Source organism: Episyrphus balteatus, chromosome 1 (genome assembly GCF_945859705.1).
Source record: "Episyrphus balteatus chromosome 1, idEpiBalt1.1, whole genome shotgun sequence".
In the NCBI taxonomy this organism is placed as follows: Eukaryota; Metazoa; Arthropoda; class Insecta; order Diptera; family Syrphidae; genus Episyrphus; species Episyrphus balteatus.
Window position 1 is genome coordinate 98104396 of NC_079134.1, and position 27092 is coordinate 98131487.

General features: G+C 33.7%; 1 protein-coding gene across 14 annotated transcripts in view; it reads left to right on the forward strand.

Moving 5' to 3' along the window:
- LOC129914859 (kinesin-like protein unc-104) overlaps positions 1 to 27092 on the forward strand; it is a 259463-nt gene that overhangs the window by 92062 nt on the left and 140309 nt on the right. The window lies entirely within an intron of this gene.

Below are 27092 nucleotides of genomic sequence, written 5' to 3' on the forward strand. Positions count from 1 at the left end.
CAGCCTAATGAAAAAAATGATAAAAACCGATGAGGAGGCCAAACGAACAAAAATTTGGAAAGAAACTCAGACAGGCAAAATCACAACTTGGGGATAACAATCAAAAAAGATTTAAAACCTGCATTAATCTGAATAGAAATAACCTAAGAATAAAAACACAGATCCTTACAGGCCACTGCAAATTGAGAAAACACCTCAACAATCATGGCCTGGCAGACAGTGCCACCTGCAGATTCTGCAACAATAATGAAGAGACACCAGAACACATACTGGGCAACTGTGAAGCACTGATACACCAAAGACAACGAAAGATCTACCTTCGCGTCCATAGAAATACACCAGCTAATCAAGTAGTAAATTGCAACCAAAATTGGGGACACAATAGACCTTTAAGGTGGCAGTGCAACTTCCCCCACACAACATTCATTCATATTAGGTATATCATGAATACCTACTCCGACCAAAAAAAAATTTAATATTTAGTTAAAAATTGCAGTATTTGTGAGGGTTTTCTCAATTTTTCAAGTAGCTTTAATCTTAGAGCTACAAAATTAAATAATGGTAACACTGAAAGATAATGATTATGATAAATCTGCAATCTATAGAATATGTAAACATGTTTTTAGTAATAAAATTTGATTTTCCAATCTAAATAATAGTTTAATAAGCCTTTTTGGTAAAACACATTGGTAAAAACCAACTTTTTTATCTTTTACTGAAAAAATGGACTTCAGCTTTTGTACTCTCAGCTTAAAATATTCCTAATCCAATTTTATTACTAGTACAATCATTATATTTTCGTTTTGACGTGTTATCAGGAAATATCAAAACTTTTTCTCAAGATTTTTGTAATTTTTTAGTGAAAAAAAGTTACTTGGTATACAAAGATACAAAATTTTCTTATTAATTTTTTTAATCTGCACCTAACTTACTTTAACCTGTAAAATTAGGACTTGCGGACATGAGAAAACAAAAAATTATCCTATTAGCACAAATTCCGAGGTTGTGCAAGGATGTTTTTTAGTGCATACCCCTGATCTCTATAATTCACTGGATAGTGTATTCATAGACATTTTTTGAGGCAAATTGAAGGAAGTATTAAACATGTACCGGCCAACTTTATAACAACTAATATTATAACAACTTGTCATTTCATTTGACATACATAACCAACTTCACTTTATTTGTGAATTGATTTTCGGTTTTTGTGAAATAGTCTTTTTTTAGGAGAAAAATATAATATAAAATAATAAGAGCAACAAAGCCAAACATTTTTTGAAGATGTTGGCTAGATTTAATTTTAACAAATTGCAAATATTTTTGTTTATTGTTACACCTTATGTGAAATGTGAATCGCATAGGAACATCTATTTTTTTAATTGTTTACCAATCTAAAAAATATAAATTTTATTTAGAATACTTGGAACAAAAGAATGAAAAGAATATTATATAATATTTTTTTGTTACGTTATTTAAGTTTGTCCTTGGAAACATTAAATTCTTTCAACAATTTCTGCAATTAAATAAACTCTTTTTTTTATGTTTTGACAAGCAAAATTCACAAAACCTAGATGTCAAATATATTACGGGAAACATCTCATCTCTCTTTCCTTCTTCAATGGTAGAGCGAGATGTCGGATGTTGGCTGGTACATAACTAAAAATCATCAATTTGCCTCACCCAAACTGTTATACTCCATACAATATTCACTATCCAGTGTATTATAGAGATCAGTGGTACATACCCTAAAATATCCCCCTTTTTTAAAAAAAATTCCATTTTTTCATAGATATACAAGTTTTTTTCATTGCATTGTTCAAGGGCGATTCCAGGATTTTTTTCTGGGGGGGGGCACAAGGTACGGATTGTCAAAAAATCAGCAATAACAGTTAGAAATAAAGTGAAGTATGTATCATACAACTGACTGACAAGCAGCGAATTTTAACGACGCACATTTTCCACATCAAATAAGCACCAAATGACAGAAAAGTTATTCGGAAGGAAAAATTTTCATTTTCTTGGTACAGTAAAAGCAACTTAAGTGCTTACCTACTTACCTCCCCATTAGCCGGGGACTCAAGTTGATTCATTAAATAGTTTTTTGAGAAATTAAGTTTTAAAGATGAAATTTAGAAAAAAAATGTTTTCGTTTTTTAATTGAATCATTTATTTTCAAAACATGATAAGTCCATTTTGAAATTTTTTCTAAACCCACAAAAAAGGATGATTTTATTTGTTCTTATGAATTAAAATCTTATTTAATAGTTACTTTGATATATAAGGACAATATTTGCATTTAAAGTGAAGATCAAACTTGATAAATACAAAGAATATGTCGTCTGAAACTTTTTATGATGAAATGGACTCAAAATGTTTTAAAAATAAACGTTTCTTGATTTTGTATAAAATTTTGCAATATTATGCGGGCATATTTATACCATTATTTAGACCCGTTCGATGAATCGAAACCTAAGCATTTAAATTCTATATAAATCCCTATGTGACAGTTTACGCAGAGGAAAAAGTAGGGAATAAGAGTTTATGTTCAACATAAATTATTATTTCAGTTTCGATTCAGCAAATGGCCCTTAATGACTTGGTGGTTTTTATTCAAATGCTAAAGACTACATTCTAATAAATATTAAAGTTCCTAAGTATACAAAAAACTGAAACATACTTTTTCCCGGGAAACCCAGTTTTTTTTTAGTTGCATTAAATTTTTTTTATATCTCAAAAATATTGTGTTCAATTTAGGACCTACAATTTAGGTCTATTGGAGCCAAATTGACCAAGTTATGAGTATTTATATATTTCGATTACGAACATTTCAGTCCAGAGTTCAAAACTTTAAATCGTTCTCCCCACAACTAATGTTTTCAAAGCCGGTTCACCTCATAACTTCAAAACTACTGCACCGATTTTTTTGAAATTTGGAACACTAGGTGTTTTTGAAAAAAAAAGTTTAACTAACTGTTAAATAAATATTTAAAATAATAATTGTCATTCATAATTGTCATTTTCTCAAAAACATAATATTTATAAAAATCTATAAGTAAGGGTCGTTTTTGAGGAGTTTTTTTGTCAAGGGGTTTATTTTCGAGTGTGCAAACTTGGTCAAACTCTTGAAATGCAAGATTGTTCTACATATCCAGCAGTTCAATAATACATAGGTTATGTAATGTTGTGGTGTGTTGCGCTATTTTAAAAACACAATGTTAAAAAAAAAAAAAACAACGAAAAAAGTGCAAATTTTTTGAGTGTGTACTTCAACCCCTCCGAATGAAAAATAGAGTTGCATATACAAATACATTTTTTTAGAATACCATTCATACCTTGATTGTCGATGTCCATATCAAAATTTTTCACCAAAATCACTTTGAAGTTAAAAAAAAAACACTTCAAAAATTCACTTTTTTTAAATCGAAAAAAAATTCGTGTTTACCCAACAAATAGTCGTTTATTTATTTGTGAGTTGGAGCTTTTCATGGAAAAGGGATGGAACAAACAATAAAATTCCCATTTTCAGCCAGAAATAGACAAGAGTTTCACTCAAGTTCTTTCTGTTATTATTCATATATTTTAACAACTCTCATAATTTGATTGGCTTTAAGCATGAACCAAGTTCTGGGGGGGGGGGGGGCACGTGCCTTGGATCCGCCGTTGGCATTGTTCATGATTCATAATGATATTGGATAAGAAAACCTTCTTGCAATCTTTGGTTTCTCTACAATAACTTTTAAAGATTTTTCGGTAGTAAGTTTGCAACAGTTATAAAAATATGGGTTTACAGATGAAAAAGAGGTATAACTTTTTTCAGAGACGTCAGATTGCCTTGATTTTAGATGTTTTGGAATCATTCAGGTACTTGAATGTGACATAAATGTCTTTTCTTGTCTAGTTAAATAATTATTTTTTGCTTGTTTTATTTCATTATTATTATTTGTTATTTATTTTCATTTTGTGTCAGTGCATGCCGTCGGGATGATGCAATACTGGGGTAGTAACTTAAGTATGATGATTTAGTACAAGTATTGAATAACTGCCGGAACACAATGGTGTCGGAGCCGGAGTCGGAGTCGTAACTGGAATAGCTGTCAAAATATTCAATGTACGCAAATGCAAATGTACGAACACAACGCGACGCAACTGGAATCGGAGCCGCAGTCGGAGTCGGAAGAGTTGACCAACTTTTAACTTTTACGTACGACACATGTGACGTTTGCATTTTTGACGTGAATAACTTGGTGATTATATTTTTTTTAATAGTATGTCAATAAAAAAGTGGATAAATATGTATTTAAGAATTAAAAGTGAACAAAAAAAATTGTTTTGTGAAATTTGATGTGGTTGTTAACTACAAATATACCAAATAACATCAAAAAGCCGTACGACACATTGTGTGCGTACTTTTTGTGAAACGTAGGACAAATTTTTACAGCTTTTCCGATTCCAGTTAAGGCTCCGGCTCCGATTTTGCATTGTGTTCCAGCAGTAAAGAACAAAATCCCCTGAAGAAGTAAGGAATTCTTACGAAACGTTGGGTAAAAGAGTGTAATAAAGTCTTTTATTTATTCGCATTCCAAAACCAAAAAGACCAAAAGAGCCTAATAAAACAAAATAAAAAAAAATCATGTGTGCAATTCACACTTGGTAGAAGTGAAACCTTAAAAATCATTTTTCTCGAAAAAAAAATCCAAAAAATCAAATTTTTTTTTCTTTCATCATCTTTAAATCAATTTTTTTAAACGACAACTTATATCAATTGAAAGCTTATTATTTCACCTTTTATATGACGCTTCAGTCATATTTCTGCCATGCCTACAAAAAAAGTAAGAATTTTTTAAAGCCAACCATGTCGAAATTTCAAACTGAGATTACGGTACTTCCTACACTGGTGGCTGGTCATCGGCAACAGATCTCCACAGGCGTTTTGAGGTATTTTTTTCAATTTAAGATTGTGTAACTTGTAGAGCACGTAACGTTATGTGTGATATATCAAATAAAAAGTTATGTTATCAGCATGCATTAAAGTTAAATCAAATTTGTATGTGCACTAGATCAAAAGATATAACGTGTGTTGGAAAAGAACATCTTTTTACCGTTATCTCCGAATTTTGAATATGAAATTAATTGAAATTTTGTACAATTATAATTTATTTAATTACCTATCTACAGTACAAATTTCATTCATCTATCTATTAAAACAAAAAAGTTATAACAAGTTGCAGTCGTGTCGCGTTTTCGTTTCATCTTGTTTCAAATCACTACGATACTAAAAAAGTTTTCACTTCAAAAATATTGATATTTCCTTAATAAAAACTGATAATGTTGTATTGCTTTCTCAAATTTCTTTCTTTTTCGCGGTTTGACCTTGAAAATCGTGACTTGCAGACATGGGATTTTTCTAGACTTTTGAGGTAAATTATAGAATTCCAAAACGAAGATATTGAACAAAATAAATTTCTATTAGCATTCATTCCGAGATTTACCTCTTTTTTCACCTCACTTGACTGTACTATACAGTTGATAGAAGAAACAACAATAAAAGCACAGACAAAAAAAAGATCATTCATTATTGTTTTCTGAAGTATTGGACTTTTGTTGTTTTTTTTTTAGTTCAGTTTTGCAAACACGTTGTTAGTTTAATGCTATGAATTTATGTATGACAAAAGAATTTTTTAAGCTACAAAACATAGAGTTAATGATGACAAATCTTAATAATTAACATACTTCCCACACGCGTTATTTTGCGAAATGTGAATCTTATTTTTGTTTAACATTCACTTCCAATTTTGTTCATCATCAAAGTAAAATAAAAACCTATAGTAAAAAATATTAATGTTTCCTTAATAAAAACTGATAATATTGTATTGTTTTCTTAAATTTCTTTCCTTTTTTTTTGAGTTTTTGACTTTTTATTAAAAAAACACACACGAAACCTTCTGTCAAAAATTTATCTACTGACGATAAAAAATTAACCCGCTCCCAGAGCAGGATAAAGTTTCTACAACTGAAAATTCATCCTTTTATCTCAATAGTGCCAAAAATGTATCCTCGGCTAAATATTTAACCCAATTCACACATGGCCTTAGTCGTGTTTGTGACAATAAGCAGTGGCATGAGCTAGTTTTTTGTTTGGTCTGAAAGCTATTCTTTGATGTGAGAAATTTTGTAAGGTTTTTTTATAAGTTTCTCAACTGTAAAATAAAAAGATACGGTTCCTTCAATTTCTAGCACCTAACAAAATAAAATGCACGACTGGCCGCACGAACTTGCTCTTAGGGTTCAAGTTGCTAGAATTTGTAGGACTTTTTATACAGAAATAAAGTAAATGTAATTATTGTAGGTATATAAAAACAAAAAAAAAAAAAAATAAAACAAAATATATAAAAATCGTTTTTAAAAATAATAAAACAACATCTGAAATCAAATTGCCCTTGCCCTAAAAAACAAGTATGCAATTTCATTTGTTTTATTAAGATGTATTTTTACAAAAAAAAAATGAAAATCGTTACAGCCGTTTTTTTAAAAAGACTAATTTTTTATAAATGATTTATTTTTTTTTTTGAAAAAAAGTTTTGAAATAAAATGGGTATGCCATTTTGTAGAAATCACTAATCAAAATCTAAAAAAATCTAAAACCAAAATTTCAAAAAAAATCAATTTCCGGTTTTCGAAAATTTGGTTTTTTTTTTAAACCCAAAATTAATTTTTTTTTAAATTTTGGTTTGTATTAAAATTATTGCTGTTTAACGAAAAATTTTCATGAAATCGAATTAGTAGTTTCGGGGGGAATCGGATTAAAAAAAAAAACGGTTATATGGCAGGTACCGTTAAGGCTGAGTGGTACAGATAAAAATCGGGTTATCGTTTACAAATCGGTGGATAACTTGCACATTTGTAAAGATAATTGAATGAAATAAATTTTATAATTTAGATAATAATTTAGATAATAAATAATGACCTGGTTAGGAGTATGCAATAGCTCATCTGCCGAATATGGTCGGAGGAAAGCATGCCCACAGAATGGAATCTCAGCATCATGTGCCCGATCCTTAAGAAAGGAGACCCTCTAACCTGCGCCAACTACAGAGGAATTAGCCTCCTTAACATCGCTTAAAAGATCCTCTACTATGTGAACGTCTGAAGCCGTTCGTCAACAATCTGATAGGTCCTTATCAGTGTGGCTTTAGACCAGGAAAGTCCACCATCGATCAAATATTCATATTTTTATCTATCTGTCAAACTGAGAACACGCATTTTAACAAAGCTCTTGATAAAAATTATTTTAAACAATAAAATAAACGCAAAATATTAAAAAACATTTATTTACTAATTGTGATAAAAGTAATACTTTCATTGGTTTACAAACATTAATATAATTCTTTGAATATACTCGTAAAAAGAATTAGTTACAAACATTTGCAAATTCACGTGATTGTGATCATGGTGGCTAAATGCATATCTTGTAAGCAAAATGTGTCAAGAAATAATCCAGGAATTTTGTGCAATGGCTGTGATAAACATTTCCATGCCAAGTGTGGTAAAATAGATAAGGAGCTATTCCATAAACTAGCATCTGGTGAAATATCAGTATGGAAGTGCGAATCTTGTCGCATTCAATTAACAACTCATAACCTCAATAACACCAGCTTAAATATGGGGGAAACAGACTCCGAATCAGATATTGATTTTCATCAATCAATTAAAAAAATACACATGGAGCTCGAAAAAATCAAGGCCACTCAATTGGCGTTCACGAACTCAGTTTGTAAAGTGAGCAAACAACTCTCAGAGATCGAGAGCATGGCTATCGCAATTTCAGACAACAAGAAGAGAATCGATGACCTCGAGTCTGAAAATACACAGCTTAAGCACCAAATCGTCTCGCAACATCAACGCATACACCAGCTGGAGCAAAAAGAAGCTCAGAAGCAAATTATGATATATAATATGTATTCCAAATCATGAACCGAACATCGACTTAAGAGCTGTCTTTACGCAGGTTCAAGCAGTTCTGTCCAATGTTCCATTAAAAGATGATGACGTCGTTGATATAAGACGGCTTCCTAGCAAAACAGCTAAACCGGGACCGTTACTGATTGAAATGAAGAACACTCACGTTTGCAAACGATTCTTGACTGCAGCTAAACTACACCGTATTAATGTATCACAAAATCAAAATTCTCTTTCATTTTCTATATCTAATTCAATTAATGATCAACTTATTTATATCAATGAATACATTCCTATTTCAGATCTTATTTTGTACAAGAAAGCAAAGGCACACAAGATTGAGCACAATTTTAAGTATTTATGGAAAAAAAATGGCAATATTTTCATGAGGAAGGATGACGAGAGCAAAATTTTTAAACTTTCATCACTTACTGATTTTCGTTTGATAGAGTAAAACTTTAAAAACAAGCAAGTACAAATCACAATAACATAGATAAACATATAATGAATAATTTAAATATTTACTACCAAAACATTAATAGAGCTGTAACCAAATTACACGATATCAAGAAAGCAATATTATGTAATGATTTTGATGTCATATGTTTTACCGAAACTAATTTTAATGATAGTATTCAATCTAATGAAGCGTTTCCTTTGAACTATAATGTATTCCGGAAAGATAGAAATAATGAAATATTTGAGTCATGCGGGGGAGGTGGTTGTTTGATTGCCGTAAAAAATCATATACCAGCGATTAGATTTTCAAAATTGGAGACATGTTTTGAGGATTTATGGATATGTTTAACAAATCCAACTAACATGAGAAAAATTTTTATTTGTTGCAACTATATTAGACCTCAAACTACTGCTGACGTATATGATCAATTTTGCAATAATCTTTGTTCAGTTTTTCAATCGCTTTCAAATAATGCAGAAGTAATCTATTTAGGTGACTTTAATGTCCCGACTATCATATGGACTTTCGATTCAATCTCTAAAAGCTTAATACCAAGTTACTATACGTCTCGCAAAGCCGAATCGCTATTGATGTCTACATCCTTTTGCAATTTCTCGCAATATAACCCAATTAGAAATTGCGATGACAAATTACTTGACTTGGTTTTTTCAACAATGCGCTCTCCAAACATTACGGTCTCTGCAACAAATGAAGTTCTTTCCAAAATTGACACATATCACCCACCACTGTTAATAACATGTAAATTTCATGTGGAAAGATTTTTGTCAGAATCTGTTATTCAACAAAGAAATTTTCATAGGGCTAATTTTCAAAGTTTAAATTTATTCTTAATGGATGTGAACTGGTCTTATCTCAATACTTTAGGCACAGACTTAGCATTCCAAAGTTTTTTTGATGTCATACTTAATGGAATTAATTTATATGTGCCACTTAAAAAAGTGCGCAATGCAAATTATCCCAAATGGTATTCTATCAACCTTATCAATTCAATAAAAGAAAAAAACAAAATGCTGCGTAAGGTAAGAAAATTTAACAGGCCAGATGATGTAATTACTTTTAAGTATTTGCGTACGGTAGTCAAAAAGCAGATCAATGAATGTTATGCTAAGTATCTTAAGGAAGTTGAAAATAATATTAAAACAAATGTCAAGTTCTTTTGGTCATACTCTAAGGAGCTACGGAAATCCAATAAGATTCCCAACACAATGACTCTCGATGATGAAATTCATTCCACAAATCAAAGTATAACAGAAGCTTTTTCTTCGCATTTTCAACTTAACTACAGCCATACAAATGCATTATCTATCAGAAGCTTGAATAACAATTCAAATCTACATTTAACAGATATACTTGTTCCTATGATGACAACAGGTAGCGTGGCTTGTGTTTTGAATAGTCTTGATACAACAAAAAATGCAGGTCCTGATGGTGTTCCAAACTTATTTTATAAAAACTGTCAAGAATCTATTGTTGTACCTTTATGTATGCTATTCAACAAATCTTTGCGTGACAAAACATTTCCATCATGTCTCAAACATTCATTTGTTACTCCGATTCTAAAAAATGGGAATCCTTCTGATGTTAAGAATTACCGTCCAGTATCAATTTTGAACGCCATGTCCTTAATTTTTGAAAAGTGTGTGTACACCTCAATAATACCTGACATCCTTCCATATTTAAGCGATGGCCAGCACGGTTTTGTGCGAGGTCGATCGACGGTGTCTAATCTTGTTTCTTTTTCACATTTTGTGGCAAAAGCATTAGATAAATCCACACAAGTCGATGTTGTGTACACGGATTTTACAAAAGCCTTTGACAGGATAAGCCATTCAACTTTGGTACTGAAATTGCGAGAATTTGGATTTCAGGAAAACCTCGTTAAATGGTTTGAGACCTATCTCTCAGATAGACAATATAATGTCGTTCTAAATAATGTACATTCCAGACCTTTCTACCCTTCATCAGGTGTACCACAAGGCTCAATTTTGGGCCCATTACTTTTTAATATTTACGTTAATGATGTTACTCACAATATGTCTTCCATGTCTCTTGCTTACGCAGATGACTTGAAAATATTCAAAGTTATAAATAATGTTAGGGATTGCATTGGTCTTCAAAAAGACCTCAACTTAATAATTTAGATCTGAATATAAAGAAATGTTCAATAGTGTCGTACTTCAGGAAACTTAAACCCATTAACTTTGAATATGAGATAAATAAAAATACGTTAAAGAGGGAAACGGAGCATAGAGACCTTGGAATTAAATTTGATTCCAAATTCTCATTCACACCTCATTATGACGATATTATTAAAAAATCTTCGAAGGTGATGGGTTTCATTTTCCGAATTGGCAAGTTTTTTAAAAATTCTGAGTCTTTCCTACAGTTATTTAATATGCTGTGTAGAAGTATTCTTGAGTATGGAGCTGTTGTATGGTCACCAATCTATAAAACTCACAGTGACACAATAGAAAGAGTTCAACGTAAATTTACCAGATACCTTCAGTTTAAACTATACGCCAATCATAGCGAATACGATGATAGATTAATACTTTTTAAAATGCTTTCATTATCTCAACGTAGGTTAATGTTAACAGAAACCTACTTGAGGAAAATAATTATAGGTAAAGTACATTCGTCTTTATTATTGTCTGAAGTATACATACGATGTCCATCTCGACCTAACCGCCACGCATTGCAAATATTTCAACCACCTCGCTCACGAACTAATATATTCATGAAATCACCTATAATCCGGATGCAAGTTAACCATAATAATTACTTCCTCTCGTTTGATATCCTAAATTTTGAACTCAGTGAAAGAAATGTTAAATTACTGTTATTGAGAGTTGTTTCTTCGCACTCTTCCTCATGAAGTCATAACCATCTTATTAATTCTAGTTTGCCTTTGCCTTTCTTCTTTACTTTACTACATAAACTTTGCTTTTACTTTTGATGAATTTTTTTTAATTTTTAACTTCAAAAATTTTTTTGCTTTTTTTTGTTTTTGATACTTTTCAGATTTTTGTCATGAATTTAAATTATAATTTGAACAGATAGAATTATGTTATATTATTAATCTAATGTTGACTGTAGCTTGTAATTGGTTTTTTGAACTGTTAGCTACATATTAAAATAAAAATAAAAATAAAAAAATAAAATAAAATAAAAATATTCACATTACGGCAGATCTTGGAAAAAACCCAGGAACAACAAATCGATACCCACCACCTGTTCATCGATTTTAAAGCCGCGTATGACAGTATCTACAAAGATGAATTGTATAGAGCTATGTCTAGTTTTGGCAAAGCTCGTTCGGCTGCTCCGTCAGAGTCGGTAAAGACCTAACCGAAGCATTTGATGTCGAAAAAGGTTTTAGACAAGGCGACGCACTGTCATGCGACTTCTTTAACATCGTCCTTGAAAAAATTATACAGAACTCAAACGTAACCACCAGAGGCACTATCTTTCAAAAGTCCGTCCACCTGCTTGCATATTGCCGACGATATTGACATAATCGGAAGAACTCAGCGTGATGTCAATGGCGCTTTTGTAAGCATTGAAACGGAAGCAGCAAGTACTATATGCTGTCGTCAAAAAAGGACACTCAACACCGACGTATTGGACAAAACGTCACCATCGACAACCATAACTTCGAGGTAGTATATATGCTATATGGTGCAGAACAAAGGACTTTAACGAATGCGGATGAAAACATCCTGGATTGTTTCGAGAGAAGTTCTTCGTGCGATTTTTGGTCCCATGTGCAATGATGGTGATTGGAGGAGAAGATACAACAACGAGCTTTATGAGTTGTACAAGGACGCATACCTAGCCAAGAGAGTGGAGTGTCTCCTCTATCGCCATCAATTTTTTTTACTTTGCCTTTTTAAACAAAAAATTAGTATTAGCATACTGTACGGTTGTATAAAACATTATGCCAATACTAATTTTTGTTTAAAGAGGCAAAGTCAAAAATGTTGATGACGATAGAGGAGACCAACATTTTTTCAATATTTCGTGTGTTTTCCCTTTGTTGCAAAACTGCCTATATTCTTTCGGGAACTCTATTTTTACCTGAATGAGTTGTTGTTCCGTGCTTGTAATGATTGAGCCACTCACCTCTAAGCTTTTCCACCAGTTGGTATAAGGTTTTCTGCAGCATTTCGCTAAGAATCCCCAAAGGGCGTTATTTGTGGAATTCATCCTTGGCAAATTACCAAGTCTGTTTATTCTTTAATTTTTCTTACTTAGGAAGTACGTGACACTCTAGCGTTATAGTAGAAAGCCGTAATACTAATTACTGTACACAAAAAATAAAATAAAATTAGTTTTTAGCGTAAAAAATTTGTGAAAATTTTCATCGGTCATAATCATGTGGCCACCTACTGTATGTGGATATTTATTTTTCTATGAACAAAAAATTTGGAGAGACAGGCGGAGGTGGTTTGTAATGTTTTCGTATTATACGCAGTGCAAAATGATTCTCCAATCTACATATGCATATACACTTGCAACCCTTTCTTGGCTATTTCCTTGATGTTGTTTTTTTTACAATTTTATGGCTTTGGTTCTCTAGAAAGGGAAGGAGAATGCAAATAAAGACACCGAGAGAGAACTGAGTTGAGATGACGTTGAACGTGAGAGTGAGAGATGTATGGCGAAGAAAGGTCACTAATGACCAGTTGTACAAATATTTAATCCGTGGTTCAGGTACTTTTACCTTCTGAAATCGGTGGTAAAGTTGAGGTTTAGTATTGGATCAAGGTTCATATTTGTTAAAATAGCAAAATCCCTGCTTGAACAAAATTTGTATTCATTCAATTTTGTTTTATTGAACAACTATATACAATTTTTCGGTCCAGAGTAAGCCATATTCGGATCATATCTCATATGCCTTTAACATTGAGTTTTTCTCCACCCCTACCATTAACTGCTAAAGTAGATCACTTAGCTCTTGAAAAAAAGTTAATTTGGTTCCCCAATATGACTTCCAAGTACACTGAAGAATTAATTCGTCTAGCTAACTGTGAATACATTCAAGCAAATGAATTCATTGAAGTGAAAGTCAGTAAACTAACTAATAAAATAAAGACAGCTGCTGTTGCTTTTAATAAAAGAACCAAAATTGTATCTAAACAGAAGTGGTTTGACTTTCAATGTTTGCGTTCAAGAAAAAAGATGTTAAAAACGGTTCGTCTCTTTCGTTTGTATAATTTAGGCATTTATAAAAAGCAATATGTTCGATACAGATTTCAATACTTACAAATTTGCAAAAGTAAAAAGTTACTTCACCAGCATGCAAAAATTGAACAGTGTTAGAAATTCGAGTGATTGGTGGAAATTGGTAAATAATCTGAAAAGCACCTTGCCTAAAAAGAGAAGCACTCTTCAGATTGTTGATTTTTATAATCATTTTAAGACCTTGTTATCACCTCCTGAATGTGAACAAGTTTCTTGGGCTATGCCGGAGATGTCAGACCCTTTCCTTGCCTCACCCTTTGAGATGTGGGAGCTTTCATATGTACTGCAAAAAGCTAAACCTAAGAAGGCACCAGGCAAGGACAGAATCAGTTATGAGTTTTACAAAAATGCGCCATCCTGTTTTCTAGAAGAAGTACTTACCTTGCTTACCGGTAATATACCAATCTCTTTTCGCAGTTCAATAATTACGCGTTTATTCAAGGAAGGTGATCCTAATAATTGCGAAAATTATAGAGGGCTTTCCCTTTTGGACACATTATACAAAATTTTCACGGGGCTTATCTTAAATAGAATTAACGGCTGGATAGATGATAATGATATTCTTTATGAGTACCATAAACAAAAAATACCAAGACTGGAAACTTTCGTACGTCTTACCCCCCAAAACCCTTTTGTGTACAGCGTTGTCTGTGAATATATGTGCCCTTAATTCTGAAAGTGGACTAAGTCACTCCTAAAAATGCCATCAAATCTAGCCTAAAAAAAATTATTATTTAAGGGGTAAAGTTTATTTGAAAGCGAAATTGCAGTTAATAAACTTCTTCATTGCTACTCTAGTGATTTCATAAAAGAAATATAATTAAATCGTTATAAGAAAATTATTATGTAAGTTTTTCTTTAAACAATGGAAAAAGTGACTTAGTCCACTTTCATAATCATGGGCACATATGTGAAAGCCACCACGTTGGTAAATGACGTTAACACGCACACATTTATAGATTCAAGACATTCACCACATCGGACACGAACACAACGATAGGTTCACGCATTCACCATACCTCGTTGTAGGCAAACGTCAGTTGACCGCCGTGTTTCCAGTCTTGGTATTTTTTGTTTATGGTGAGTACCAAGCTGGCTTTCGATCTGGTTACTCAACGATCGACAACATTTTTAATTTAACAAGCATCGTCCATTTAAATAAAAAAAGAGAGAAAAATACATATGCTTTTTTTGTTGATTTTTCATGTGCATTCGATCTGATTCCACGTAATTCGCTTTTTTATAAGCTGTCCTGTTTAGGTTTGTCAACTAAAATAATAAGCATTCTACAATTACTTTATAAAGAGACAATTTGCCAGGTTTGGGATGGAATCTCTCTTTCTGACTTCTTTGAAGTTAAAGTCGGTGTAAAGCAAGGATGTTTACTCAGTCCAATGTTATTTAGTCTCTACTTGAATAACTTGCATTTACATTTACCAGGAGGTATACGTGTCGCTGTTATTGTAGTGAAAGTACTATTATACGCCGATGACCTCGTGATTATCTCTGATTCCCCTTTCGAACTTCAAAATATGATTGATTCTTTATTCAGTTACTGTACGTTGTGGGGTTTAAAAATGAACATCAACAAATCTAAAATTTTGGTGTTTAGAACAGGTACTAGAATTTCTAGCAATCTCAGCCGGAAATATGGTACTGATCAGATTAAAATCGTGAATGATTACAAGTACCTGGGGGTAACCCTGAATTATAACCTATCGTTCAATAAACACTTAGACTTAAAGCTTAATATGTCCAAAAGCGAATTTTGGCCCCTAATAAAAAAATTTTGAAGCTTAGAATTGATAGTTCTTGGGGCCTCTGTTCTGAAGTAATAAATACATACTATAGGTTAGGTATTTGATTTTCCGTCACCAGACATAATTTTTTTTATTTTGGGGTCCCTGAAAAACTATTTTTGGGGCCTCAAAAGTGAGTGCTTAGAGGCTCCTAAAATATAATATAATTTTTTTGGAGCTATGAATTAATAGGTATTGGGGCCTCTGTTCTGAAGTAATATTCGAAATGCCAACTATAAAATAATGTTTTTATTTTGGGCTCTGATGTATTTATGTTGGGGCCCCTGAATTGATATTGAATTTTCCATTTGATTGTTTTGAACCACTGAAGTAAAAGCTTTTGAGGATCCTCATATAATATTTGTCATGCCATCAGAAAATTTAATGAATATTTTTGGGCTCCTTAGTAATAGATTTGGGGCCCCCAAATTAATATTTGATTGGCTCTCAACTAACGGGGTTCCTGAAAAATTATTTTTTGGGACCCTTCATATAATATTTTTGGAGCCCCGAAGTCATATTTTTTTTGGCTCCTAAAGTAATATTTAGTAATCCATCAACAAATGTAATTTAATTTAAAAAAACATTTTTTTTTAATTTAATTTTTTTTTGATGCCCCGAAGTAAAGGCTTTTGGGGCCTGTGGCCTGAAGTTGTTTTTTTTGCTTTTTTGGGGCCCCTAATGTATTATTTGTGGTTGCAAAGATTTTTCAAGTAATATTTTTTGGGGCCCTAAGATAAAATTAAAATTTTTTCTTTTAAAAATGCAGTTTATTTTTTTGGGGCCCTTGGGGTAACCTTTTTATTAAATCAATATATATTGTGCGGCTACCAATGCATTATACATTACATAATTTGTCTCCCTTGTATCCGAAGTGATTCAAATACATTTTAATTTACTAATATAACTCAATTTATTCTAAAAGTTTCCTTCTCTGCATTGTCTCCAGTTGGGGCCCTGTAGTCGGTCGGGGGCCCCTGGGCGCCGCCCCGCTTGCCCCAAGGGGCAATTTATCCGAACGCTTTCTCTACATTTCGACTATGTCAATAAAGTACTTGAATACCCTAGTAGAAGAATACCTCGGATCCTTGCACAAGAAACAATTGTACAAAAAACGTTTTGGGTTTCAGACTCGTTAAACCTAGGTGAAATGCTTAACATTGAAATAGACCTTTCTACCACATCTTTCAATAACCTTCATAGGATTTTATTGATAGCACTAGAAGCTAGAGAACATGAAAATCACATTTCGGATGCTAAGGGCTCTCAGTTTCATGACGTTTATCCGCATTTGAACTATAAGTAAAACCCGGATAAGTGCCTCTCGCTTAAGTGCCTAACCCACATAAGTACCTTTGTTTTCTTAGAACCAAAATTTTAAGCATTTTTTCACATAAAATTGATCTTTTAAGTACCTTTCGCTTAACTACCTTCCCCGCTTAATTGCCTGGCTTTTCAAATTTTATAATTGAATTTACTTGCAAAAAATTCTTTTAAGTACACATTTGAAACAAATTTGAACTGTAAGAAAAACTTCGTTTCCTAAAACGCTTTAAAATTCTAAAATTCTAAAATTCTACCATAGGTAGAAATTAGTTAGTAAGCTATTTTAAACATTCAAAGTAATTGTGTTTTGTGAAGATTATGTTTTTAGTAATCAAACATTTTTTTTTTATTATTAAATAAATATAGAGATAACTGCCTATGAGCACTTAAGCGGGTTCTTGTAAGTACCTTACCCGCTTTAGTGCCCATCAAAATGAGGCATTTAAGGTGAGGTACTTATCCGGGTTTTACTGTATTACACCTTACTTTATAGATGAAAACTCTCCCTACCTGGTGAGCTTAATTTTTAGAGCTAGAGGTGGATTATTAAATATTAATGCTAGAGCATTTAAAAAAGATACACTTGGTATTTGTTCAATATGTAACATGGATGAAGTAGAAAATACATATCACCTTATTGGTAGATGCCCAATTTATAAGAGTTCGAGACTTGTCTGTTTTGGAAAAGAGTCTTTGTCTACTGAAGAATTTTATAATGTGTTAAATGGTAACAACTTCTCTTCCCTTTACAACTTTTTATCTTATTCTCTAAAATATAGATCTTTGTTAATAAATGAATTTGCTTAAAGTGTCGGAAAACATTATTAAAACTTTAAGTAAGAACTGATGTAAGATTTGTGATAATAAGTTTAACTATTATATTATATTTCCATTTTATTATTGTATTGTTAATATAAATATTATAAAAAGGTATAACTTTAAATTTATTAAAATATATATTATCTAAAAATGTATAAGTTAAAGGAAATTATTAGCAACTTACGTTATCTATAGTTTATTTATATTTGAAATTATAACGCCAATCTGACAGACAACAAATATATGTTATGTCAAAATATTGTATCATTACATTATTAAGATTTTTTTTTTTAATTAATTAATTGTAAAATGAAAATTAAATAAAATCTTTTCTAATCTAATCTAATCTAATCTAATCTAATCTAATCTAATCTAATCTAATCTAATCTAATCTAATCTACTCTAATCTAATCTAATCTAATCTAATCTAATCTAATCTAATCTAATCTAATCTAATCTAATCTAATCTAATCTAATCTAATCTAATCTAATCTAATCTAATCTAATCTAATCTAATCTAATCTAATCTAATCTAATCTAATCTAATCTAATCTAATCTAATCTAATCTAATCTAATCTAATCTAATCTACTATATACAATTGACTTAAGCTTAACTTATTTCTAATAAGATACATTGATTGATATAAAATTTGTTGGCACATTTGTTGTGGGCCTAACCTTATACAATGGATAAAAGATAAAATATTAATAAATATAGTACATGAATAGGCTTAATTTTACAAGTCTGCTGACTAGGTTATCCGCGGGGTGTTCCGCCCCGGTTGTCCAGTTGTGGTATTGATTATGGTATTTGGCATTTAGCCGCGGTAGTAGGCCGATTGCGTATCGGCGTAAAAGTAAACTACTTCCTCGTTGTCGGTTGGGATTATGTGCTCATCCAGAATATCCAAAGCACTAAGGTATCTGGGTTCAGGATGTCGTTGCTGGGTTTCTTTGCAGATTGCAGCAGATACTTTTCCAACGTCATGATGTTTGCTTCCTCGTAGAGTCGCTCGTTGCTGTAGTATTTTTGTCGCTGTCGATCGAAGTAAAGTCCGTTGGCTTTTTTTCAGGACATATCTAGAGTGAAGGTTGAACCTCAGGAGCTCGTTAAAGTTGATTCCTAAATACTTCGCTTTGCATTTGGCTGCCAATTTAGTACCATCAGGTAGTGTTAGTGTGATGCTCCTACAGTTTGCAGCTGACCGAATGCTTCGTCCTAGTTCGTCTAAAGCACAGTAATTCCGATTTTGATGAGTTGATCCGGATACCCCATTTACTGTAGAGCTCATACAGATTTCGCATGTGAGCTTCAACTTTTCTGGCAGCTATCGTTGGCGAGACGGACTTGTAGTATGTGAGTGAATCGTCAGCGTAAAGCAGGTTCTCGCACTTACTTGCAAGCGGCTATTTTGACGTCAGGATACTATAGAGGAAGGGTACAAGTTTTGATCCTTGGGCAACTCCAGCTCTAATGCACTTCATTGCTGATTTTCTATACTCCACTTGTACGAAGAAGTTCCTAGAAGAAAGAAAAGAACAAATGATTTTTATTAGTGCTACAGGAAAGCCAAGTAAATGGAGTTTATGGATAAGGGCTTCTATCCATACGCTGTCAAATGCTTTCTCGACATCCAGAAAGCATGCGACGGTAACTTGATGGTTGTTCAAAGCTGAGGTGATGTCTTGGTGGAACTTCATGAGTGGATGCAGTGTGGAATGCTTCTCCCGAAAACCGAACTGCATGTCTGGGATAATGTTGAAATCGCTGCAAAACTTCTTTAGCTTCCTCAGTGTCAGCTCTTCCAAGAGCTTACTTAGGTTGTTGAGAAGAGAAATTGACCTGTAATTAGATATAATGTTCCTCGCACCTTTCTTAGGAATTGCCACGATTCTTGCAGTTTTCTATTTCTGCGGGAAGTAGCTGTTGTTGATGCAGTTGTTGAGGATAATGGTTAAGAAGATTAATATTGTCTGCGGGAGCCTCTTAATGACGAAGTTGGAAATGACATCCGGTCCGGCTGATTTCTTAGGTTTGGATAGGCTAATTATTTCGGCAATCTCTTCTGGGGTGCTCAGGTTTAAGCTGTCAATTGGATCACTTGCGGGATTAGTGTTGCTGAATGTTGCTACATCGATGTTAGGTACTAAGGTCCATTGGATGGATGCTTCCATTTCCTGTAAGAAGACTGGGTCTGCGGAAGGGCTCGGTGTGAAGTTACCTTCGAAGTGGGCTGCAAATGTATCTGCTTTTTCCTAAGATGTTGTTGCTTATCCATTGTTGGTGTTAATAACTTCTGGCATTGGTGACTTCTGTTCAACAATTCGGTTGATATTCTTGAAGGCATCAGGTCCGGGCTTTATTGACTGCAGTCTCTTCTGGAACTGTGTGTTGTTGAAGTGTTGAATGGAGTTACAGAGCATGATGTTGGTGCACTGCAGCTCACTCCATACTGTCCGGTAGTTAGAATTTGATGTGTTCAAGTTCCGCTGGTGGATCCTTTGGAGGCGTTTCCTTAACCGCTGTCTGTGTGCGTATAAATTTGGCACGTGTACTGGAAGATGCTGGTAGCGGTCCTTTGATGTCTTCGGCTGTTTTTGATTGTCCAGTGCACTTGCCAGAGAATCAATAGCAGCAATTTCAACATTCTGGCGATTTCTGTTGTGTGGTGGGAAAGTGTCGGATTGTTCAATCTCTCTCTGCAGCCTGTCTATATCCAATCTCCTATAGTTGATGAAGTATTCCGCTGGTTGTGTCACTAAGTTGATGCGCTGATGAAGCTTAATACTGAGCTGAACTGCTTCATGGTCCGAGTCGCTGGATACTGTTGAACAGATAAAGTTGCAGAAATCAGGATGAATATGGACAAAATTTAATGTTACTAAGAAGAAATCCAATGTTGCAGGTGTTCTTGGGTAGGTTGGTTTCGGTTGAGAAATTACAACTAACGAGTGTTGGGCACTGTTGAAATCCAACCGGTCGGTTGGATAGCATTGAAATCACCGCCGATGAGTCCATGAGTTCTTCTCGAGACCCTCTTGAGGGTCTGTAAGTCGCTCTGGATGTTTTTGGCCGTGGAATTGTATTTGAAGTACACGCTTATTATGGTGAGTGTCTTATCTCTTCCTAGGTTTAAGATTACGACAGTAGCTTCACTTGTCAAGAGTCCTTTGATGATGGTTTCTTTACAAAAATTGCAGTCCCTCTGCGGTTCTTGGCTTTGTCCTGTCGGAAGGTGTTAAATCTAACGATGTCAATGTTATTTTTCCGTGTCACGTTGGTCTCGTTGATGAGGGCGATGTGTGGGCTGTTGTTCTTCAAGAACAAGTTGAATGATGTCCTCTTCTCCAGGCTGTACAATGAATTGACATTGTACGCCAGTATGCGGAACTTCTTTAATGACATAGTGTGTAGATGAAGGTGGCTAAGGCCGCGGACTTATCTTTATTACTCAGAAGCCCATAGTTAGATGGAACGGCACTCTAGGCTTTCTGCATCACTGACAAGAGGTCACTTCCGAAGAGTCGCTCAACTTCGTTGTTGAGATTCATCGGTGGTGGTGCTGATGTAGATGCTGGTCTGGTCGGCTCTGTTGGCCCTGTCTTAACTGGGATGCTCTTTGCTGGAGTCCTGGTTTGCTATTGTTGTGTTTGGTTCTTCATTGGTGCTATTGGCTTGGGTGTTGCTGCCTTTGGTGGTTGTGCTTTAAGAGCCATTGCTGTGTAGCTCACTGCTGGCCGGGTAATGGTACATGCTGACTTAGCAGCAAATTCCTGGTGAGACTTTTTCTCCGCCAGCACCTTATTCCTTTCGGTAAACTTAGCTTTCAGTATCAGGCATCATTTGAAGCTAGCTGGATGTCCTTCCTTCTTACAGTTGGCGCACCATACATCCGATACGGTGTTTTCCTTCCTTGTACATTGTCCTGGTTCATGGTCTTCTTTGCACTTAACGCAAACATATTGGCAGCCGCAGTTTGTAGCAACGTGACCAACACGTTGGCAGTTTTGGCATTGCACGATGTCGTTGGTCCTAAGACTCACCCAATGAACCTGGTGGTTCATTATCAAGGTCTTTGAATAGACCTCGGCGTTGTCACAGCTCTTACTTAGTTCTACGACGAAGTTGTTGAATTCTTTGCCCTGTGCATTTTTGGACTTGAATTCAGTGACTTTGATGACTGGGAGACCCTCGATCCTAAGTTCATCTTCTATCGGCTGCGAGTGTGAAGTGAAGTCCTTTCAGAATCAGTAGGTTCTTCCTATTTTCTCGGGATGTAAAGGTATTAAATAGGGTCTTCCTCGCTTTTAGGAAATTTTAATGTCCTCAACAGATTGGCGGTTCCCAGTTGAAATGATGGTTGTCTTTGTGCTCCGGTTTTTAAATGTCACCTTGAGGTTTTTATTTTTGCAGAATCTGCTGATTTCCGCGATGTTAGAAGATTGGTGGCATTCCTGTTGTCTTGGTGGTGGTGATTGGTGGCGTTGGCTGGGCGGCAGTTGTACTTGCTGTGGCTGGTTGTTTAGCTGTTGGTGGCTGAGTTGCAGCTTGTGACTGTTGTGCTGTTGGCGGCTTGTTTGGACTGGCTAATGTTGGGTGCTTATTCGGAGATTGCTGGGCTGTTGCTGTTGATGGCTTGTAGAAATCCGTGATTATTAATTTTTTGGCTGCAAATGCTCCTTTTCCGGATTTCTTAGGCCTCTTCTGCCCTGGCTGGGGAGATTCACCATCAATTTCCGAACTGGAAGCAGAATCACAAGTATCCTCTTCTTCGCTGGTTGGCTCATCTTGGCTGGTTTGCAATTCATCGTTGTCGTGTGTCGATGAGCTTTCTTCACTTTCGGTTTCCATTTCGTCTTCGGCTTTGTCTTCTTTGTTCTTCTGCAATTGGTCATCCCTTGTGATAAAAATTCCTAGGGTTTTATTGATTCGCGGTCCGTGTTCAGGACCCAGGTCGTTTATGATCCTCTTAATTAGTTCTTCCAGGGCAATAAGCGCACTTTCAAGATTAAAAGGCTCACCCATTTTTAATTGCTGCTAATTGTTTTTACTTTAATTATTATATGGCACCACTTAGTTTAATCCTCGCATAATATTTTAAGAAAAACTTTCATGCGCACATTAATTAAGGGGTGGCTTAGGTAGCTTAACTCTGCTAATGATTTCGGTTTTTATTACCACAGGGTAATAAAACTTATGAAAATCGTCGCAGGTAAAACCCTTCGCTGGTAGATTTGGTGGTTGTTTTTGTTAAGTGTTTAAAACTATCCGCTGCACGTCTATCTGCTTTGAATGTCTGTTTGAAACTGATGCTTGAACAAAAGCTGATTCCTGAACCGAGGCTGACCCACGTTTGTACAACTGGGCCTAATACACTCAAGCTCATTTCAATGAAGTCTGAGTTCGTCATTCGGGGACACCCAGTCTTAATAATAATTTTCAAATTTTTTTTTTTATTTATAGATAGACCTTGTCTTAAAACTTAGTTTGAATTTTTCCAACAAAATTGTTGAAGCCGTTTTCGAGAAATTTTAACTTTACTAGTCTGGAGAGTCTCTAAATAACGCAACATAAATCTAAAGTTCGACATCAATCGGTCCATCCGTTTAGGCTGTAGCTTCGTTTACAGACTGAAAGACTGACAGACGGACTACCGGGACCCACTTCTTTGGCATTCTCTTATCGTAATGTCATGGAAATATGTTATCTCAACTTTTTTTTTGTACGAATGCATCCTGTCATAAAACAAAAATTATAAAAACCCATAAATAAAAAACTGGGTTTCTGACCGAATCAAGAAAAAAAAACTATAATATGTAACAGCTTAAGGAAGACACTGGGCCCTACCAATAATCAAATTTAAAGCTCACATTTATATTTATCTGAATTCTACATACATAATATATATTTCATCATACATTAAATTTAATAGTTGGGAAACTCAACTATAAAAAAATTTCCAAGCGTTAACCTTTAAACTGACTATTGAATTGGTTATTGTTGTGTATGTAGAATTTAGTTGTATTTAAATCATAACATAAATTCAAAAATTGGGCGCGCACAACACAACTAGCGCAACATCATTTTAGGAAGACAAAATGTGTTAGCATTTCAATTTAACCATCTTAAATCATAATAATAGTGAAAATGGTAACAGTACCATGTCAATAAAAAGTGTTTTTACCACCTCTCTTTGACTGAACCTGAATGTAAATTTGTTACAAAAATAAATGTGTAACAACACATTGTTTTTATATTCTATTTTTATAAAAATTTGAATTCAATGTTACCCAGTGTTGCCAGAGAATTTTAGAGGCAAGGAGCCGAATTTAAGAAGTTTTGGAGCCAAAAATCGCCAATTTCAAAAATTGTTCATAAAAACTCATAATAATGTATTTTGTACCATTTTTTTCATCATTTTTTCCAACTTCAAATTAACTTAGAAATATGATAACATAAACAAAAAATAAATAATACTCTGTATTCAATTTATCAGACTTCAAGTTAGATTCTTTAATTTTTATTTTAGTAATAAATAACAAAACACGTATACGTTGTGGAAAAGTGGAAACAAAGCATGTGGCTTTCAGAATAATATTGGGTCAAGCCCATTTGAAATTTGTGCATTATTCTGAACTGTGAGAAGCTTTTTCTCTGAAACTAAAGGAACTTTTGAAATAAATGTTTCACAGATCGATAGCTCTATATCTACGGTGACCATCCGTCCTGGTTTACCCGGGACTGTCCCGTATTTCTATAGCTTGTCCCGGGTTTTTATTTAAGAAACCCGGGACGTAAAGTGTCCCGTATTTTGAAATTTGTCCCGTGATTGTCCGTTTTTGCAAGTTCCCTGATTTTTTATTCAAAATTTTAATTACTTTTTAAGGTAAACAAGAAAACAGTGGTTGGAAAATAAAAGTTTTTCTTATTTTCCGGATTAAAGCATTAAAAATATTTTTTAGAAGTTATTAACAGAACCTATTATAAAACCGTTTTCTTCATTTCTGACTTCCTTGTGAACGTTTAAATGATTTCAACGAAAAATTTCCATACAAATCGTTAAAGAAATCTAGACCTCAAAAAAGGAAAAAATATGAAGTCATTTTAAAAAATTTTTAATTGTCCCGGGTTTTGCTCCTAGAAATATGGTCACCGTATCTATATCTCCAAAATGTCTTTCTTTTATTTGATATAAAACGGAACCCTTAATTTTTAAGACCTTAAAACATCCAACCTAAAGAAAGTGGATTTGACCCATTATAATTCTGAACGCCTCATATATGAATGAAAATGGAAGTAGGTACATTCACAATTGCGCTTTTCAGCAAGACATCAGATTCTACTTCGAAGAAGTTTAGTTCTACTTCGAAGACTTATAAGGCGTGATCATAATAATCAAGTTCTTTTATTATAAAAGCCAAATTTTGATAAATCGGAAATCAGAATGTGAAGGAGCCGGAGAAAACTTGAAGGAGCCGGTTTGGCTTCACTGATGTCACATTTAACCATATTGTTTATTTATTTATATTTTTTTCTAAATTTCAAAGCCTCCTTATTTCTTATTAAATTTTGAATATTTTCTTGCTATAAAACGAGAGCCAAAATTAGATTTTAATCACTTTCGATTTGACCAGGAAAGAGCCAAGTTACTACAGAGGTAACCCTTTCCGCTTCTTATCCTTGGCTACTTTTCTGAAAGTATTATAACGGTGTTTCCTTACGCTTTCTGTAATAACTGCGGAACACCAACCGCATAATAGCAAAGGGAAGGAACAGCATAGTAATACCATTCAATTGAAGTACTCGTAGTTCCAGAATTATTGTTAAACTTTTGATTTGTTATATAAAACACATTTTTAAAATATCCTTTGGTGTAAGCGTTTTTACTTGGAAAGACCCCACGACTTCTCAACCGACAAAGCATCCTGCTACAAATGTATATAATAATAACACTGTGTTACAAAATAAAAATCATGTCAATTACTTTAGAAATGACCTAGCAGAGGTTGTAGGTATTACTGAGTACATCATATTACTTGAAATTTTTCGTAGACCCTCAAAATTTCAAGTTATTGTCAAAAAACCGTTTTTCAATGTTTTCAGATTTCAACGATTTTTTATTCAGCCATTTTTCGGTCAATTTCAGATTTTTTTACAGTTCTAAACAGGGGAGTACTTGTTCTTTTCGAATTTATTTTTTTATTATGCTCAAGGAGATTAAAAGAAAAACCTAGTTCCTAGTTTTCACCAAATTAATGGCGATTTCCACCATTTTGGAAAACAGGAACTGATCTACATATATCTCGCAGACTATTGGTTTGACCGAATAAGTTATTTGTTCAAAACTGTAGGTAATATTAAATATTTTTTCTTGTGTACATATAGGTACATTTTTTCTGTGAAAATAATACTTTAAAATTTTTCAATTTTTGTCTGTCCCTATGACAACTAGACAAAATTATTATTTGATGAACCCTCTGATTGTACTATAGGTACAGCTTGCTTTAAGCTGATTACATCAAAGAATCTGAAGTGAAAAAAAATTTCAATGGATGGTTGAAAGGTTTTCATTAAAAAGGAAACTAATTTTTTCCATTCATTCTTTAAGAGACGGAATCAAAAAAGTCGCAGTATTTTTCAAAAAGGGTCAAAATAGCCAGTTTCAAAAGCTCGTATCATGGTCGCACGAGTTAAAAAAAGGGGTCAAAATGCGACTAAAGTCGCACAGCGGAAACTCTGCCCGCACCCCACTATATTTGGTAGGAGTATATTACAGAGTGCAAACTTTCTTCCCATATGATTTTCTGATGCGCCCGAGTAACCGACAAAATCCCTTCCAGGGCTCCTCTGCTACAAATATTGAAATATTCTATATTTTTTTAATAATTTGGTCCTTGAAATTTTTCACGTAAATGGTTTTCGCTAATTTTTCTTCCACTGCACAGTGGGTCACCTCCCATACAAAGTGCTGTCAAAAATATAATGACCATTTTTTTTTAATGAAACACCTGTATTATCATTTTATATGATTTATTATTGCAAAAAAATGCATCAAGTCAGTTTTTTAAAATTTTGGTTATTTTCAAGAAAAATAAAAAAAGGTAAAAAAATTTTTTTTTTTTTGAAAATATAAAAAAAATGGTTAATGCCGGAAATGGACCTGCCTGTCAGTCGAGCACTTTACCCTTACCCTCTAGTTCAGTCTTTTATAAAAATAATAGTGCCAAAAAGGAATTTTTTTAGTTTTACGTTGTAATTTTTTTTTCTCCGTGTATCGTCATTTAAACTCGTATTACTCGAAAAGGGGAAAAAAGGGGAAAAAACGGCGCTATTATTTCGAAAGGTAGGACGGTATTCTTCATTTGAGAACTTAAATTGAAGAGGGCTCTCGAAGGCAAACCAACTAAATCTCTAATTTAATGAAAATTGAGCTAAATAAAAATGGTTAAAATTGCTTCGCTAACG